The 20,725-nt window shown below is 36.1% G+C and overlaps 1 pseudogene; it reads right to left on the bottom strand.

Moving 5' to 3' along the window:
• Positions 1–4,941: 4,941 nt before the first annotated feature.
• On the bottom strand, positions 4,942–18,407 carry LOC140817056 (pescadillo homolog; annotated as a pseudogene).
• Positions 18,408–20,725: the final 2,318 nt, after the last annotated feature.

Below are 20,725 nucleotides of genomic sequence, written 5' to 3'. Positions count from 1 at the left end.
CAATCACTTCACATCCTTCAACATTTTTCATTCACATCACTTTATAAAAATCGTGAATAATATTTACATTTTCATTTTGAAACCAAGCATGCAACATGTATTTTAAATGACTTCTTGAAATCGTAAAATCCCTTAGACATATAAAAATCATACTTAAATCATGGAAATTCATAAACATAGAAAAATAATCATATTTTCATAAAAACAGCATTTCGGACACTGCCATGACGTTTACTAATTTTTAGGTGTAAAAAGACCGTTTTACCCCTGGACGTAAAATTTCACGTTTTTGACTCATTATTAATTTCATTGACTCTAAGATTTCCCAAATAATTATTTAAGCCTACATGAATTTTTTCATATTTTTATTTAGCTTAAATCAAGATTATTCTTTAAATGAGACGTATTAATGCGTTTTAATCCCGAAAAATCCCAAACCTCAACATAAAATTCCTAACTCAAAAAATTAGACTTATAATAATTATTTGAGCTTAAACCTAATTTTTCAAAATTTTATAAAGCTTAAACTAGGCGTTTCAATTAACTCGTTAATTAGCGTTTAGTGAGGCGATAAAACCCCGATTAAATCTAAAACTCATTATTTTTATCCCAAATTTTAAACATAACATTTTTATGATTTATTCTACCCTTCTAAGTCATGAGCCACCCCCGTGGACCCATATTTTCATTTTTAGCCTTTTAATTTTCGTTTTGACACTCTACCGAACGCACCGAGCCATCTCCTAATTAACTCGAGCCACGCCCGAGCCACCTTGAACCAAAACTTAGCCAACCCATCTAGGAACCCTACGGACCAAGCCCAACCCAAAGAACATGACCCTAACTCGCTCAAACCCTGCTGCAACTTGACCCCATAATCTGCACGTGTGTGTGTGTGAGTAGGGATGTCAATGGGGCGGGTATGGGGCGGGTATGGCTAAACCCAAGACCCACCCCATGAAGAAAACTTAGACCCATTACCCACCCCACCCCGGTTAAATATTCTTCGGACCCACCCCACCCCAAATACGAAACGGGTCCGTGTAGACCCGTGAGACCCGTGAGACCCGAATTTTTTTAAAATGAAAACAATAATATTTTTCTCACATGACTGAATTATGAAACAAAAAAATTTCTAAATAGAATACAATAGAAAACTAATTCATATCTTCAACCACACTTAATAATAAAAAACAAATTATTTTTATGACATAAAAAATTACATAAAAAAGAGATATTAGCATATAGTTAATAGTTATGGTGGTGTAGTGTTTTATTTATAATTGATCTACCTATTTGGATAATAAACTAAAGTCCAACCCAATTAAAAATTCAATTAACCTAAAGAATCAAATATATCTATGGTTGACCTTGAAATGGGTTGATAAAAAATGAAAATTAATAAAACTAAAACCCTATAATATTTATATCTACATATACGGGATGGGTATGGGGCGGGTATTATAGGACCCATGACCCGCCCCATACCCAGATGGGTCTGAAAAATTAGACCCGAGACCCGCCCCATGACCCATTTAATATGCCCAAACCCATCCAGATGGGGTGCAATAGGACTCCTAGGACCCTTCCAGCTGAACCACCACCGAGCCCACCTAACCCTGACCATACCTGGACCAAGCCCAGGCCCAACCCAGACCAGCCCAGCCACTATAACCTGCGCGCGAGCCACCTGGTTCAGGGACCTAGCAGCTGCGCGTCCCATGCTCCTCTCACAATTACAGGTTTCGCTCATGCCTTCCCTGGACCAAACCATACCAGACCTTGCACCCCCCCATCTAGGCTCTCCCTAGGACCCTTATGACTCGACCTAGCCCAGCCCCAAAGCCCCAGACCGAGCCCTTCATCCACTGCCTGCTGTTGCACTACAACGCGCAGCCCAACTCCTCTCGGGTGGGAGTCCTAGCATGCTAGGACTCCTCCCAGCCCTCTGGACTCGAACCCTTACGTGGTTAGGACCCTATCCCGGACTCAACCCACCCCTGACCGAGCCCTGGCCCCAAGCCGTGGCTCCCCTGCCCTCTCACCAAGGAACCCGTTCGCCTCAACCCATGACAGCAATAGTAAAGCCAGATACTTGTTCCTTGATGTGTGGTGTTCATGTGTGTCTGGGAATTCTTTTAACGTGTACAGACATCGATTTAACAATTCTTAACATCATGGCAGCCCCTCACAACATAAAACATGAGTTTGGATCATAGGAACATGAATTTACTCTTGTACATGCCATAAACCGAAAATATCGAAAACGATTTCGTGTTCTTCATGCATTCAAATATTCAAACAATATTATGATATGATGGATGAGAAAAGGAGATGTATGACGTGCCTTTGCGTTATAAACGCTCGAATCAACGTTGACGACGAAGAACGGAGAGACACCATGGCTAACTTTCACTTGAACCTTCGAAAAAAACCTTCCACTTGTGATGTGTGTGTGCCGTGGGATTTGAGGAGTTGTGGGGAGAGTTTTCAGAATATTAAAAGTGGGAGGCGTGAGTTTTTGTTGCATGGTGTAGGGTTTTAAGTGTTTTAATATATTAAATACACTAATTAAATTACTAACTAGGTTTAGGCCTATTAAGCCACCAAATTAAGCCCATTAGTTTTAATTAGGATTTAATAAAATATTAACAAAGTTTTTGTTTAAATAAATTTGTGAATTTATTAGTCGGGTTGTCAAAAAGCCCGTATTTTAGTTGAAAACCAACACCGATAAAATTTACGTCCCGACGTATAAAATTACCTCAAAACCCCTTATTTTCAAAAATAAGAAAAAGCATCACCCAAATTTTAAATAATTAAAAACAACTATTTAATAAAACATTTTCTATTTTTCAGCCATCGGTTTCCGTTCCTCGATCGCAACTCGAATAACCTTTTTTTTTAAAAAAAATACATTTTTATGCAACAATGTAGAAAAATACATTTTAAACATCCAATTATGCACAACATAATTAATTTATGCAATTAAAACAATTAATTAAAATACAAGAGAATTTAATAATTTCATGCATGTGATTTACATGGACCTTTAAAATTTCCGGGACGTTACATGACCCGTCAACCCGACACGACCCAACACGAAAAAAATCAGGTTTGGGTTGAGATTTTTCGGGTTCGGGTCGGGTTCGAGTCGGGTGGGTTCAGGTTAGTGCCAGATTAGACGGGTTTCGGGTTGAGTCGCGGGTTGACCCGAAAACTTTTTTTTTTGAAAATATTACATATATTTTTATATATTATATGTTTGAACAAAATTTATTGTATATTTATATGATAAATTTTCATCATTTAATATTTATTTTGTATATTTTTTATTTTTTTCACCATTGTTTATTTGATTTAGTAAATATACTTTAATTTTCTACAATTAAACTTCCAAATTTAAATCGAAAATTTTGTAATTATGTGTTTAAATTAAAATACTATTATTATTTATTATTTTTTCGAATTTTTTTCATTAATTTTTTTTAAATAAATAAATAAAATTCGAGTTAGACGGGTTCATGTTCGGGTTGGGGGTTTTCGGGTTGCTTCGGTTTCGGGTTAGATTCGGATTGAAAAAACAAAAAAAAAAATTCAGGTGTTGACCCGAAACCCGACCCGATTGACACCCACTACGAAAAAACGGAAGGCATAGCGACGGTTTTTCTATAATGGTCGCTATAATAGCGACGCGTTTTATAAAACAGTCGCTAATTAAATTAAACGACGGTTAAATAAACACCGTCGCTACAATAGCGACGGTCTATAATAGCAACGGTTTTAATAAAACCGTCGCTAATATTGCGACGGTTTGCTAAACACGTCGCATAAAATGGCGACGGGTATGTAAGACAGTCGCAATATGAGCGACGATTTTATTAAAACTGTCGCTATACTAGCGATGGTTTTAAAGTAAACCGTTTCTTAATTTGATAAACGACAGTGTTACTAAATCCCGTCGCTATTATAGCGACGGTTCAATCAAAACCGTTTTAAAGTAAACCGTTGCTTAATTTGATAAACGACAGTGTTACTAAACCCCGTCGCTATTATAGCGACGGTTCAATCAAAACCGTCGTTATTCTAGCGACTGTTTTAAAATAACCGTCGCCGATCCAGTTTAGCGACGGTTTTACAATAACCGTCGCCTATCTAGTTTGGCGACGGTTTTACAATAACGGTCGCCGATCAAGATCGGCGACGAGTTTTGCACATTGTCGCTATAGTAGCGACGGGTATTCAAGAACCGTCGCCGATCTGGATCGGCGACAGTTTTTTGAAACCCGTCGCTATTGTAACGACGGTTTCTCTTGAACCGTTGCTATATAGCGACGGTTTGCTTAAAACCGTCGCTATATTTCTATATATACTGAAGTTCGCCGATGCTTTTCTTATACGATTTTTAATCTATCTCTAGCGGCATTTAAACTCTATCAATTTTTTCGAAGTTTTTTTTTTATTATTTTGTACTAACATTTTTTTATATTTATTTCGTAGATTTGCTCGTCGGTGCGATCAAGTTAGGTTTTAAAGCTTTTTTTTACAAAACATTTAATACATAATTTTAATTTTTGCGTTTTTTTTTATGAATTTTATTGTTACAGACCGTCGCTACCGCCGTTTAGTATAGTGACGGATGTTTCAAAACCATCGCTTAATCAAAACCGTCGCTTAATATAGCGACGGATTTTTCAAAACCGTCGCTGAATATAGCGACGGTGTTTAAAGCGACGGTGACCCCTATTACGGATCGCCAAACCGTCGCCTAACCTATTTTGAACCGTCGCCTAACCTATTTTGCTATGGTTTTAGCAACGGTTTGGACCGTCGCTAATGCCGTTTTTTTTTAGTGACCCGTAAGGAAAGCTAATAGAGTCGCCTTGATTCAAAACGAGTGAAAGACAAAATAATCTAAATTGACTTCTTTGTTATCACAACTTCCAAAATTAAATACTTTCCTGTCTTATTTTTTCTTAAAACACCCTCATCTATTCCAATGCAAACAAAATTTCATTTGTATGCCAAGCTCTACGGGGGAGAATGACATAGATATAACAAGACTAGATCATTCATAGTTCGATCAATTTGCATACATATGCCAACAGACAACATACCGAATCCATGTGAACCATATATATGATCCTTTGGGTTAAAACCTTCGCTGCACCTTTAGCACCATTTTTACTGCTAGGACTCCTTTCCCATCCTTTTCAAGCAGAATCCAAGCTCAATCTCCTATTCTCCATACCACCACTCTTTCCATTTCCCAATGAAAGCCTTTCAACAACCCCCACAACTTTCTTCACATTTCAATTTGATTTCACCTTTCCTTCCACTTACTTGACATCCAAAATTACTCGAAACCTAATCCTTTAGATTTCCAACAATGGGAGTCACTTTGGAATCTGCCTAAGACCACAAAGAACAGGCAAAGCGTAACTCGAGTCAACATCGGTAATGTAAATGAATTGCCCCTGTTGGACAATACCACTCAGTATCAATTCCAAGGGTAGAGTAGATGCTACCTGTGGGGGCAGTGCCCTCACATGATCTCAGCCATTGATTTTATATGGTGATTAAATCTGGGCCTTTGATCACTTCATGGGGTGTATGTGTGTTTAAATCTGGGCCTTTGATCACTTCATGGGGGCAGTGCCTCACAAGGTAGGGTGAAATAAACCAATTCCAAGTGTTCAAAAAATGCAGAATGCATTGAATCTGAAACCCTTAAATAAAATCCTTTGCTCTTCCAGGGATCATCCTCCGCAGAAGACAAAAAAGTTATAAGTTATAACCTACGCAAATAAAATCACATCCAATATGAAAAAGTTTGATGTTGAAAGCAATATCTGACTAAAAACTAAAATTATCACTTACCACAGATTGCCAATATTGCTTTGGATGATCACGTCAGAATCTACAATCTTGTCTCATAAATTGCCCAACTGAAGCACAAATGAGGTTGGCCATACCTTACACGCACAGTTGACCAATCAGATACAAAAATAATCCCATCACATTTTCTTTGGAATAAAAATTTCGACTCAAGATGTGCATTAATCCAGCATAAAATTTGTGAAAAAGAACCGACTATATCTATACTACTTTATTAAGTTTGAGGCACTCAGAGTAACTAACTTTGGTGTCATGGTCTGTTTTATTAATTATATATCTTAATAATATGTTAAAATTTTAATATAAATTATATGTAGTTTATTGGATAGAATCATTGTCATTTAAGGTTAAGGTTGTAGGTTAAAATCCTACCAAGGTCATTTTTTTATTCTTTTATTTTTCAATTTATTTTTTTAATTTATATATCAAAATTACAGTGTAGTCTCTCACTATTTCTTATAATTATATTTTGATCCTTATTTAAATATAAATAAAATAAATTATAAAAATTATCATGCAAGCGTACGTCGGTACACTAGTATTAAAGAATGGGTGAAAGATTCATGCTAGAAGAGGAGCGGAGCAGTGTTCATATTTTCTGTCTCCGTACACTTTCGCAATACACCTATATGTTTGGACTGTGTCTCTATAACATATAGGTTTGGTCCTAATGGAGTTGATCCAATATCTCTATAACATATAGGTTTGAGCGTCATTCCTAAAGGAGTTGATCCAGTCCCGGTGTACTACGACAACACTGGTGCTGTTGCGCAAGCAAAAGAACCAAAGTCTCATCAACGATCCGAACATATACTGAGGAAGTCCCACATCATCCGGGAGATTGTGGGAAAAAGAGATATATCAGTTGAAAGAGTCCCCTCTGCAGATAATGTTGTTGATCTACTTACAAAGCCCTTGCCAGGACCATTGTTTGAGAAGAATCGCGAAGCAATGGGATTAAAGTTTATGGGTAATTGGTTATAGGGCAAGTAGGAGATTGTTAAAGTAGATGCCCTGTAAGCCAACTGTTGGCTAGTTAATTTACTGACTCGGTTGTAATAAACAATATTTATTTTAATATAATGCATTATTTCATGGTTTGTTATTTATTTATTTGTATACTCATGTGATCAACATATATAAAGACATTGATTATACTTTAATACAAATTAATCGTAATTCGATGTTGAAACTCATTTGTAAACATTGTATAATTTAAATTAGTTCCTAGTCGATTTAGCCGTCTAAAACATGAAAAAAGATCGTTTGAGCTCGAGACTAGCATCTGTGATGTTGTGTACCGCGTTTCTTGATAAGGGCATAGAGATGTCCAAACATGCAGATGGGTAGTCATATGATGATTATACCGAACCACCCTCCCTCAGATTTTCCAAGTGGTTATCATTCATCGAGAGGACAAGTCAGTGGTTATGATTGTACAACATTAGTCCTTACGACCCGGGACAACACTGATGCTCTATATGCTAGGGCTGTGCTTTGACTCGTTTATCGACTCCAACAGAGTCCTCAGGTGAAGAGATTGGGTACAGTTGCGACACATGTAGGAGTCGGTGCATTGTAGTCGGGAATTCACCGCTCACCTACGAGTGTGGATATCCTGTGTGATCTAATGAAATAATAGTGCACAGAATCTCTGGTCAGAGTATTAGATGTACGTTAGAGAATGAGTTCTCCAATTGTACATCCGATGCCACTATTTATTCTCAAAGATGTGACATAGTTATCGAATTGTTATGCAACCCTCGATGAACCAATGGTTGCAGATTCGATCGGGATATATGAGATGTCGGGACTTTATTGTACGTTAATCATAACCGACTGGTTCTTGCAGTCACCATCAGTGATACCTAGGGAATCATGGCGATGCTACTAGACGCTTTTACCATGATTCGATGGATGTAATCAGAAATATGATTTCTGACATTCGCATTATCACTTATTGATACATAGAATAGGGCAAATTAGGGTAAGCCCCAATAAAAGATTATGTCCTGAATCACAAAGAGTTGTAAACCCACGGCTAACTGTATCTCTGAACCATTGAGGGTCACACAAGTACTGGATTATTTTGCCCTCGTTGAGATAATAAATTCAAGGAGTTGAATTTATATTAAACATTGAGAGAATAAATTCAAGTAGTTGAATTTATATAAAATTATGATATATACTAAATTCAAGGAGTTGAATTTATGATAATTAAATTTTGAGAGAATAAATTCAAAGAGTTGAATTCAAAGAGTTGAATTTATGACTATTAAATTTTGGAGGTGATAAATTAAAGGAGTTGAATTTATAATTTAAATATTAAATTCAAATGTTGAATTTATAAAACATTTAAATTAAATGTAATGAGTGTATGTATTATAGGCTTGTAGGAGTACAAAATCAACATACAAATTATTAAGTTTCTTAATTGGACTTTAAAAGAATTAATTAATTAAACTAGTTGGACTAGAATAATTAATTGATTACCATTAAGTGTTTAATTTAATTAATGGACCATAAGCTTTCATATATATATACATATATATACATATATATATATATATATGTATATATATGAAAGCTTAGGGTCCATTAATTAAATTAAACACTTAATGGTAATTATATATATACACACATATATGCGGACTAGGTTTAGGGTCAAAACAATGAATCCATGCAAATTTCAATTCAAAACCCTAGTCTCCAAGCAAGGAATTCCGAAAATCCTTCCTTATATCCTCTCACAATTTTCGGCCATCACCTTTGGTTTTTCAAAAGGTTTTGAGCCTCTTCTCGTTTAATAATCTCAACGAAAAATCCTTCTAAATTTAGAAGAGGAACAAGTAATCCGGTCGTGGACCTGATTCGAAGATTGAAGAAAGGTGATTCGTATAACGTACGTGGGATTTACAACAAGAGCTACGTTCATTGATACCGGAGTAGTTGGAGCCAAGTAAAAATTGTTCACTAAAGGTATATACTAAACATCATATGTATGTTTATGTTTATTAAAACCATACGAGTGTCCAAAGAATATTTTGAATGCCAAAATAAAATTTTTAAAACGTCCGCTGTGTTTGGGCATAAGAAAACCGAGATTCAACACTAACTTCATGTTATTGTTATACATGTTACTAGCAATTAATCAAGAAAATATATTTTGGTGATTAGGCTGGAAGTTGAATTGAATTATAGTTGAGGAATCTGTTCACATATCAAAGCTATATATCACACAAAGAACTTAACAAAATCTAAAAAAAGGATATCTCATTGAAGCAACAATGTAAAACAAAAAACACATATATCCCAAAGATCATAATCTCAGTTCTTAACACTACTGATAACACTGGCCAAACTTCATGAAAATATTTCTATGTACACTGATATTTGATTTCCAAATAGACATCACCAAAGCTGGTTGCCTCAGTGATCATCCTTGCGATGACTTGGTAATATTCTTCATCATCACAAAACTTCTCCATAACTGATTCATCCGAATTTTCTTCTGGCCATGTCAATTGGACCAACACTTGGCGTATTACATGTTGTGAGCATGGCCGCTTCACCACAGGGGACACCCAAATTTTTTCCCGAATCATGGCATACTCCCGTACTGCACATGCTTTGAAATAATTCAACGACCCTCCTTCTAAAGCATATGTCCTTGTCCCCTAAAATCTGCTGCACTGATTTGGTTTATATTTGGATGAATACGCACAAGTTTTTTTTATGTAAGAAGCCCATAAGAAGATATTGTTGCCGGTATTCAGCATGATCGAATCATATAAGGCATCATAACCTTGAGCTATCACATCATGTCCACCCAAGACGTTGCAAACGCTCCAATCACCATCATCACGATCACATTCCTGTACGAAGATGTAGAACATTCCATGTGAATCATATTTCTAACGAAGGGCAGATCCAGCCACTTGCTTCTTACCTCGGGGATATGGACCATAGCAGAGAAATTTAATGTCCACAGATTGAATGCTGGAAAAGTGATGTAGACATTCTTCAAGTCCCTCTGGCCAACCAAGACCTTCTTCAGAGTAATCACGAGCATCGATAGTGTATGGTATCTCGATATGAATGTGATTGATTTGACGAACGAGCTCACGAAAGTGTACGGAGACAGAAGAGAAGATGACAACAGTATGACCATCACACAAGTGAAAAATGTCGAGCATTACATCGTCCGGGATATGACGAGGAGCGACGGGCAGTATATGACGAGGTGCATCAACCTATTTCTTTTTTAAGAATGTATCTGGCAAAAAATTAGAAAATAAGAAGTTATGTTCATGCTCCATAATATAAAATATAATATGTAAAAAACTTCTGACTTATATCAACGATATCTTCTTATGGGCTTCTTACATAAAAAGCCTTGTGTGTATTCATCCAAATATAAACCAAATCAGCGCAGCAGATTTTAGGGGACATGGACATATGCTTCTAGAAGGAGGGTCATTGAATTATTTCAAAAGCATGTGTGGTACGAGAGTATGCCATGATTCGGGAAAAAATTTGGTGTCACCCGTGGTGAAGCTGCCATGCTCACAGCATATAATGCGCCAAGTGTTGGTCCAATTGACAAGGCCAGTAGAAAATTCGGATGAATCAGTTACGGAGAAGTTTGTGATGAGGAAGAATATTACCAAGTCGTCGCAAGGATGATAACTGAGGCAGCCAGCAACGTAAAACAAAACACATATATCTCGAAGATCATAATCTCAGTTCTTAACACTACTGATAACACTAGCCAAACTTCATGAAAATATTTCTATACACACTGATATTTGATTTCCGAATAGACATCATCAAAGCTGGCTGCCTCAGTGATCATCCTTGCGGCGACTTGGTAATATTCTTCCTCATCACAAACTTCTCCATAACTGATTCATTCGAATTTTCTTCTGGCCTTGTCAATTGGACCAACACTTGGCGCATTACATGTTGTGAGCATGGCAGCTTCACCACGGGAAACACCCAAATTTTTTCCCGAATCATGGCATACTCTCGTACCGCACATGCTTTGAAATAATTCAATGACCCTCCTTCTAGAAGCATATGTCCATGTCCCCTAAAATCTGCTACACTGATTTGGTTTATATTTGGATGAATACGCACAAGGCTTTTTATGTAAGAAGCCCATAAGAAGCTATCGTTGATATAAGTCAGAAGTTTTTTTACATATTATATTTTATATTATGGAGTATGAACATAACTTTTTACTTTCTAATTTTTTGCCAGATACATTCTTAAAAAAGATATAGGTTGATGCACCTCGTCATATACTGTCCGTCGCTCCTCGTCATATCCCGGACGATGTAATGCCCGACATTTTTAACTTGTGTGATGGCCATATTGTTGTCATCTTCTCTTCTGTCTCCGTACACTTTCGTAAGCTCGTTCGTCAAATCAATCACATTCGTATCGAGATACCATACACTATCGATACTCGTGATTACTCTGAAGAAGCTCTTTGTTGGCCAGAGGGACTTGAAGAATGTCTACATCACTTTTCCAACATTCAATCTGTGGACATTAAATTTCTCTGCTATGGCCCATATCCCCGAGGTAAGGAGCAAGTGGCTGGATCTGCCCTTCGTTAGAAATATGATTCACATGTAATGTTCTAACTCTTCATACAGGACTGTGATCGTGATGATGGTGATTGGAGCGTTTGCAACGTCTTGGGTGGACATGATGTGATAGCTCAAGGTTATGATGCCTTGTATGATTCGATCATGCTGAATACCGGCAACGATATCTTCTTATGGGCTTTTTACAAAAAAAGCCTTGTGCGTATTCATCCAAATATAAACCAAATCAGCGCAGCAGATTTTAGGGGACATGGACATATGCTTCTAGAAGGAGGTCATTGAATTATTTCAAAAGCATGTGCGGTACGGGAGTATGCCATGATTCGGGAAAAAATTTGGGTGTCACCCGTGGTAAAGCTGTCATGCTCACAGCATGTAATACGCCAAGTGTTGGTCCAATTGACAAGACCAGAAGAAAATTCGGATGAATCAGTTATGGAGAAGTTTTGTGATGAGGAAGAATATTACCAAGTCATCGCAAGGATGATCACTGAGGCAGCCAGCTTTGATGATGTCTATTTGGAAATCAAATATCAGTGTATATAGAAATATTTTCATGAAGTTTGGCCAGTGTTATCAGTAGTGTTAAGAACTGAGATTATGATCTTTGGGATATATGTGTTTTTTGTTTTACGTTGTTGCTTCATTGAGATATCTTTTTTTAGATTTTGTTAAGTTCTTTGTGTGATATATATAGCTTTGATATGTGAACAAATTCCTCAACTATAATTCAATTCAACTTCCAGCCTAATCACCAAATTATATTTTCTTGATTAATTGCTAGTAACATGTATAACAATAACATGAAGTTAGTGTTGAATCTCGGTTTTCTTATGCCCAAACACAACGGACGTTTTAAAAATTTTATTTTGACATTCAAAATATTCTTTGGACACTCGTATGGTTTTAATAAACATAAACATACATAGGATGTTTAGTATATACCTTTAGTGAACAATTTTTACTTGGCTCCAACTACTCCGGTATCAATGAACGTAGCTCTTGTTGTAAATCCCACGTACGTTATTCGAATCACCTTTCTTCAATCTTCTAAGCAATGAGTTGCACATGGAGTCCAATACAAGTGTGGAAAAGTGTGTTTCAAAAGACGACCTGAAAAAATGAAGTAACTTTACTTTAAAAATTGAAAAATCAGGTTTTTAATTCAATTTCAGGTTGTAACATATAATGCAAGCTGCAATGTTTCAAAAGACGACCTGAAAAAATGAAGTAACTTTACTTTAAAAATTGAAAAATCAGGTTTTTAATTCAATTTGCAATTTAAAATATTACATGCTCTAACATTGCAGCTTGCATTATATGTTACAACCTGAACCACATTCTGTTCTCCAATTCGATTCACAAATTTAGAAAGTAACTCATACATCTTATCAGCAGTGTGAGAATAACTTGAAGCATCCACCGATTCAACAAATATGCTTCCTTTAGGACTATTTACCAAAAAATTTATAAGAGTTCTACTTTTTTTATCCGTCCACCCATCTGTCATGATTGTACAACCATACATAGCATGATCTTCTTCGTGGGATTTGAGAAGCAGGTTCGTATTGGCCAACTCCTTTTTCAAATACTTAACTCTTACTTCATGATATGATGGAGGTTTCATTCCCACTCCAAAAGTCTCAAGGTTTCATTCCCACTCCAAAAGTCTCAATAGCATCAATACAAGGTTGCAAAAGGTCATATTTAACAGCATTAAAAGGAATCCGGCATCATACATCCATGTAGCAAATTTCTTAACCGCATTTTCTCTTAATTTCTTCTTATTTTCATCATATTGGCCTTTATTTTTCGCACGTCACTGTCTGACAATTTCTTCTACATCTTTCGCAAAATAAAGATCAATAGGCCCTGCTTGTTTACACCTTTTACCCTGCACCGTAGGGCCGGACATTGGTCGCTTCCCTTTCATTTTAGTTTGAATATCATCCCCATCCTCATCTTCTTCCAAATCAACAATATCATCTAAATGAGGAATATCATCCATTTAATTCTTCAAAACACTCTTTTCTTTGCATGAACTCTTTAATTTCTTCTTTAACATGCTCCAGACACGGACAGGCTTTCACATTTCTATTGCCCCCAACTAAATGTAACTTGTGCTGATAAATTCCACCATTTGTTATTTTACCCCAAAAACAATAGCATACAATATTTGGATTTTTAGGATCCGGAAGTGTTGGATAATTCCAAGCAATATCCTTTCGATTTGATGGAATCATTGTGTTTGACATGATTAAATAGTGAAATATAAATATAAATCACATATTAAATTATTAAAAATAAAAAAACACAATTTAAAATTTGTTACAAAAATTCCTAAACTTAGGGTTTGCCAATTTTTGAATAGCAAAAGAGAAGGGAACACCACGGCGGCGGCGGCAGAGAAGAGACGCAGCGTAGAATAGATGCAGACCACTGGAGACTGGACATGGGCATGGGTAGAGAAGATACGCAGTGACTGTTCTTAGAGATTTTAATTATACAATTGGGCTGGGCTTAAAATTGGATTTTGGATTTGGGCTGTCTTAAAAAATATAAAAGACTGCTGCTTCTTTGAAGTGCACAAGCGCACGCCAAACAAACAGAATTGAAGCGAACTGAAGCGTGGGCTTTCTCTACCTGATACGCTTCAGATTCTCTTGAAGCGCATCTTCCTCGCCTCGCGCTTAAGCGAGCGAGGCGAGCACTTTTTACAAATATGCTATGGTTGTCAACCTTGATTGGCCTCTGTACCAGTTAGATGTAAAAAATGCATTTTTCAATAGAGATCTAGAAGAAAAAGTTCATGAAACCATCGCCAAGATTTACTGAGAAATTTGGAGCCGAGGTATGCAGATTGAAAAAATCCATATACGGCCTTAAACAATCACCCAGAGCATGGTTCGAGAGGTTTACTACCTTCATTAAAGGCCAAGGTTATACTCAAGGTCAAGCAGATCATATCATTTTCATAAAATCTATTGAGTACAAGACTTCTATTTTGACTGTTTATGTGGATGATATCATCTTGAAAGGAGATGACTTGGTAAAATGAGCAGATTAAAACAAAAATTGGCATCAGAATTCGAGATAAAAGATCTTAGTCAATTAAGATATTTCTTAGACATGGAAGTAGCTAAGTTAAAGAAGGGGATTGTGGTTTCACAACGTCAGTATACACTAGATCTCTTAAAAGAAAATGGAATGAGTGGGTGCCGAACACCTGATACTCCAATTGACAACAATATCGAGCTTGGACAAGTTAAAGATGGTACTCCAATCGACACAAGGAGATATCAGAGGCTAGTTGGGAAATTGATTCATCTATCACATACCCACCCAGAGTCCAGACATTGCCTTTCTTGTAAGCATGGTAAGTCAATTTATGCACTCTCTGTATAAGAACATCTTGAAGTTATGTATCGTGTTCTTCGCTACCTGAAGAGTTCACCAGGAAAAGGACTCTTACTCAATAGAAGTGAAGAAAGAGGAAATGAGACATATATAGATGTTGACTGGGCGGGATCGGTTCCAGATAGAAGATCGACATCTGGCTATTGTATATTCCTTTGGGGTAATCTTGCAACCTAAAAAAGTAAAAAACAAAGTGTTGTTGCATAGTTGTCAAAGGCGAGCGCCTCTCGCCTCAAGCGAGGACCCTCTCAGGTGCAACTATTCATTAAAGCGAGACTAGGCGCTCGACAGGACTAGTTTTGGAAATTCACTCAGACGTGCTAATTACTTGTTTAAAACAAAAGGCCCAAACCCAAACCCTACCAACCCAACGCCGGAATCAGAAAAAGAGAACTCTAAACAGAAGAATGAGGTGAGTGTATCTACAACCAGAAAAATACATATTTCACATCTTTAGGATAAAGAGAAAGAAGAAATTGATGTTGATCAAGATAATGATGAAGACCAAGAAGAATACAAGTCCAAAAGTTCTAGGGAGTGATGATTCTATATAAGAAGATGAACTTGATTTTGATCATTGAATAATTTTAATCATGTTACTAATTACTATGAATTTATTAATTATTTTTGTTTTGTGTGACATTGTGACTTAATTATTTCATATTTTAATATTTAATATATTTATTCCAAGATAAATATATTTTTTAAAAAAATTAAAAATGTGTCTTGTTTCGGTAAGACGCGCGCCTCGCCTTGCACCTCAGGCTCTATGGCCCTTGTGCGCCTCGGTGCACCTTGCGCCCTTTACAACTGTGTGTTGTTGGATTAAGTAGTGCAGAGACTGAATTTAGAACAATGGCTCAGGGAATATGTGAAACTCTTTGGTTAAAAAAGTATTGGAAGATCTTAAGAAGTGGTTTAGCCTACCAATTAAACTGTATTGTGATAACAAATCAGCTATTAATATTACTCATAATCTGTTCTTGCATGACAGAACAAAGCCTACAGAGATAGACAAGCACTTCACAAAGGAGAAAATTGATGAAGGAATAATATGTATTCCCTTTGTACCAAGTTTGCAACAGGTGGCAGATATTCTCACCAAAGGTATAGAGAGAGCCATTTGAGATCCAAGTTAGCAAGTTGAGCGTGACCGATATTTTTGCGCCGACTTTAAAGGGATGTGGATAAATCAAAGGGATTACATAGATTAAAACCCCATGATAACAGGAATAAATTGATTTTAATCAAATCACTGATTGTATTCACTTTCCTTCTTTAATATTTTTCCTCTTTAAATTCATGTATTGTTCAGTGTTTCTACGTGAAAACTAAAGTAATAAAATAAAAGACTCTCTCTCTCATTTCTTTAATTACATTCTATCTTCATAATCATTAACATCAAGCTTACTTTGTGTATTAATGCCACCTCAATTGTGAAAATAAAATAGCCATCCATAATCATTGATAAGACTTATAAACAGACCTCATTAAATTCCAAAAATGTAAGCAAGACTTTGTAATCAACTTCTGGCAGTACTTGCTGCAACGCATGAGGAGTTAACCATATAATTTTTTGCCCCTCAACCTCCGCCTGTTAGGATTAAAGAAAAGTTGGATCAATAAAACCCATAGCACTACCAGTAATAGATCACTGAAATTTCATCATAACTCACACCTACATACTTGGTAATATATGCCTTTCACAGAAATGAATGTCTTCCGCAGTTTGTGGGTGCGAGAAACAAGTGCGGAAGTGCCTGCCACTCAAGACTCAACCAACTCAAAACAAAGAACCAAACATTCACATTAATGCAATGAGCATTTTGTTAAGCACAATTGAACATTTTACCAAAAATCAACAACCATTTTAACCACCAAGAACAGTAAGCAACCTTCTGCAATTATGAACACGGTCAACAGGAATCTTTTCTCCATTTACTGCCCTATCCACAGCTGGCAATGCAGCAAACAGGTGTACCACACTAAGACAATCATCCAGATCCCTCAGTGCGTCAATGAATTTAGGATATCTAAATGTCAAAACCACAAACAGTAAATGTCCGCCAAAAATCAATACACTAAGTGACCAAGTCCATAATAACATAGTAAAAGCAGAATACCACAAAAGTTAAAACTTGTCGCATTCACCTCTCTTTAATAAGCATATCAAGATTTTAAGTAAGCTTCCTTGTCAAAAGTCGTTCAGCAAGATCCCTTTTCTTCTTTGATATGGCTTTTTTCACCTTCTTTTCATTTGTCCGCATGTCTCTCAATGTTTCTAGAATGGGCTCATGTTTTAACAAACCTAATATCTTTCAGGTGATAATATTGATGATGATTTCCCTTAAGCTTCTTCTTGTGTTCCCGAGGGAAAACACCTTTTAGGATGCATAATTTCCTAAAAGGAGCTTAAATTAAATTTAACTCTAATATACAAGTGTGACGACTTTTAAAGTAAAAAATGAGTGCATATCCCAAATGTTGATTTTAAAAATCATGAACACCTTTGGTTGCGTACTTTCATGGCAAGTGATATGCATATAAGAATTGATACATTTTTCACTGAAGAAAAATGAGCACATTGCGAATACGGGGAAGGTGAAAATTTGATGGATGACTCAAATATTACTGACAAATAGAAAAAACTGGCATAAAGTAAGCTTCACATAACACATCAAAGATGACAAATTATCATCACAGAAATATGTTCTATCTCGGATCGAAATATCAAAATAAACTCAGAAAAAAAGGAAACCGAAAAATAGGAATTTTAATGGCGAGGAAAATAAGGAAGATGGCTGTAAAAAAAACTATGAAAAAAAGGCACCATACATCAATACCACCATAATTTAAGTAAATAATATCCACAGTCCACCGAAGGCAACAGACATCAGAAAAATTTACTGAAAATAGGCAAAGAACGATTCTTAACAACAAAATAAAAATAGATCGCCATAATAAGAAAGAATCGTGAAGATTTTGATACAAGCACACATCTATACACATTGCAGCTGTAATCTCGAACTCTTCTCTAAGTATAGGAAAAAAGCCACCTCAAATCCAGGTTCATTCAATGCAAGGATTTAAATCTATCATGCTCTTGAATATGGATATAAAACATCTCTTCATTTCAAGAACCTGAAAAATGAAAGGCTGACTTGAAGGTGCTTGACCGCTTGGGATCTCGTGACATATTTGGCGGCATGTCCTTCCTTTTTCTTGCCCTCAAAAATAAGAATACATACAGTAAATTACTTAGCGTGAGAGAGAAGAGAGACGAAAGTGAGGTAAAGATTAAACATACGGCGGCTCTATAGTACTTAGGCATATCGACGGCGGCCGGGGGTTGCGGAGAAGTTGAAACCCCTTTTACGAGAATCAGATAATAAACCCTAATCGGGTAGAGTTTTGTTAATTTCGGCCGCAGGAGATTCGACCCCACAAGTCACAACAAATGTTAAGATAGCTGATTTCAAACCCACCCGGATTTCAGACCGCCACTCGTCAATTGTTTGTTTTCGCAGTTCGGTCCCTTGGTTTTGGTCATGTGCCAAATCAGTCCCTACAATTTAATAATAATATCTAATTTGGTCCTCACTATATTAAATATTCGTTATTTGTTTTTCTGATTTTACGAGTGTATTACATTTTGCCAGCTGCATTGCATCTTCTCCATCCACTACATAAAATGTTCGCTATTTGTTTTTCTGATTAAGATTTTTTTTCATTAGACTGTAACTTTTTTTAAATTTATTAATATCAATTTACAAGATATTATTTTGAATAAAAATTTATATGATCTCACAAAAATAAATTGCCTTGTATTTTCAAATAGGTTATAGATTATTGAACATGTTATAAATTATATATTTAGACCATTTTTAAATATAAGCTTACACACTTTAAATCAGACATGATTAGACAACTAATCAAAAATTAAACAAATATGAGTATCGTTTGACTTCAACAACTTGCAATTCTCCACCACGAGATTCAAATAATTATTCTGATCTTGGAGCCAATCCATAGCACTATGAACCTTAGAGATGTATCGTTCTTACTTGTTAGTGATTTCTTCGTTATGATGACGAACAGGAGCAGCACGGTCTTTCTCAGTCTCAACTCTCACTAATAACTCCCGGTTCAAGGTAGTTAGGCGCTCGATGTGGGCTGAATCAGTAGGAATCATAAGGAGTTGGCTTTCGACCAAGTCGAGGTGATGGTTGAGTCGCTGCACATCAGTCTGGAATAGATTTTTTTATTTCTATAAGTTCTTGTTTTTCTTGTTTCTACCTAGCAAGTGGAGCCTTCAGAGTCGCAATTTCTCTAGCTTGATTCTAAATTGTAGGCTATCGCATGCGAAAGGTAGCTTGAGCACAAGTTCGTGGAGCAGTCATTTCCTAGAATAAATCGAAGTAAAATTTCAGAATAGTATTAAAATAAAGGATAGAAATGTAGAGCCCAAAATGAGTACACATAAAACCCATGCATTTATTTAAATTATTAAATTATTTATTTAAGTTTAAAATGATTTTAGCGTGGCATGATTCATGAATTTGCAGTATTTTAATTTATTTATGTTTATGTGATGCACGTTAAAATATTTTCTTGAATTTCATGTTTCAGGAGATTATTCGATGCGGGATCGGAGAAAAGAGACCGACGACGATTTGGGCGATTTGTAAAATTTGATATTTTATTTCAAGTCAAGAAAGTGGAATTTTAATTGATTTATTAATTTTTTAGCATTTTTTAAAGCCTGATTTAATTATTAGGTGATTTTAAGATTTTAAATTTTTAAATATTTGTCACTTGTGCATTTTATTTTAAATTAGGGGATTTATTAAAGTTAGTGTGGATTAACATTTTCATTAACATTTTTAATTATCAATTAAGCACTTTTCCCCTAATTAACCTCTAAACACACGCGCGCACACTTTATACTCACACACACTTTCATTAGCTTTCATTTCATTTTTTTTAGAAAAACCTAGGGTTCTTAGTGCTTTCAGCAGCAGCCACCCTTCCCTTGTCAAAGTTCTGTAAATTCACGTTGGTTTTCTTCAAGAAATCGTGCTGCAAATCGTTCCGGATAAATCCTCGCATTCTCTCTGTTTCGGTATCGTTGTTTCGATAGTTTTAAAGATCAAAGCATGTATATCTTTTCATTTTTGCATCGATCTTGTCATAATATATGTCTTGATGTTTATTGTGTGTAAAAATCCATGTATGTTATGCAAAGTTTGAGCAAAATGTTTGAAACAATTTTGGATCTCAAAACCGAAGCTGCTGTCATTTCGAGTTCTGTGCATTTTCGGTTGATTTTCTGGAAGAAAAAGTCAACATATAACGTATTACTTTCGATACCTTCGATTTGACAGTAAATTCATAATTTTTGGACAAGAAACGAGTGAGTTATGATCATTTTTGTGTGACTGCTCAAACTGTGACGTTTTTAAAATATATGTTCTTCATGTTTCTTGAGTTATTTGGTTGCAGGCTTTGTTGGGAATCGCCGGGTGATCATTGTTTCGTTTAGGTATATTGGGTATGGTGTTTAGATGCATTTTGGTGATTCATTTCGTGTCGTTAAGTATTTGATTGCATTAGAAGTCGTAAGAATCATGTTGTGACGAATTTCAGGTTATGGTGTTGTGATGCGTTGTGGTTGAGTGGACAATGCTTTGGGGACGTTTGGGGCGTTTTATGGAGTTTGAGTCAATGCATTAGTGCCCTAGGATGGGTCCCGAGGTGTTGTTCATGTTCCATATGATCGGCTTGGGAGGATTAAG

This window comes from Primulina eburnea, chromosome 16 (genome assembly GCF_022965805.1).
Source record: "Primulina eburnea isolate SZY01 chromosome 16, ASM2296580v1, whole genome shotgun sequence".
Lineage (NCBI taxonomy): Eukaryota > Viridiplantae > Streptophyta > Magnoliopsida > Lamiales > Gesneriaceae > Primulina > Primulina eburnea.
The sequence above is the reverse complement of the archived record's forward strand: the minus strand, read 5'-3'. Positions and strand labels throughout refer to the sequence as shown.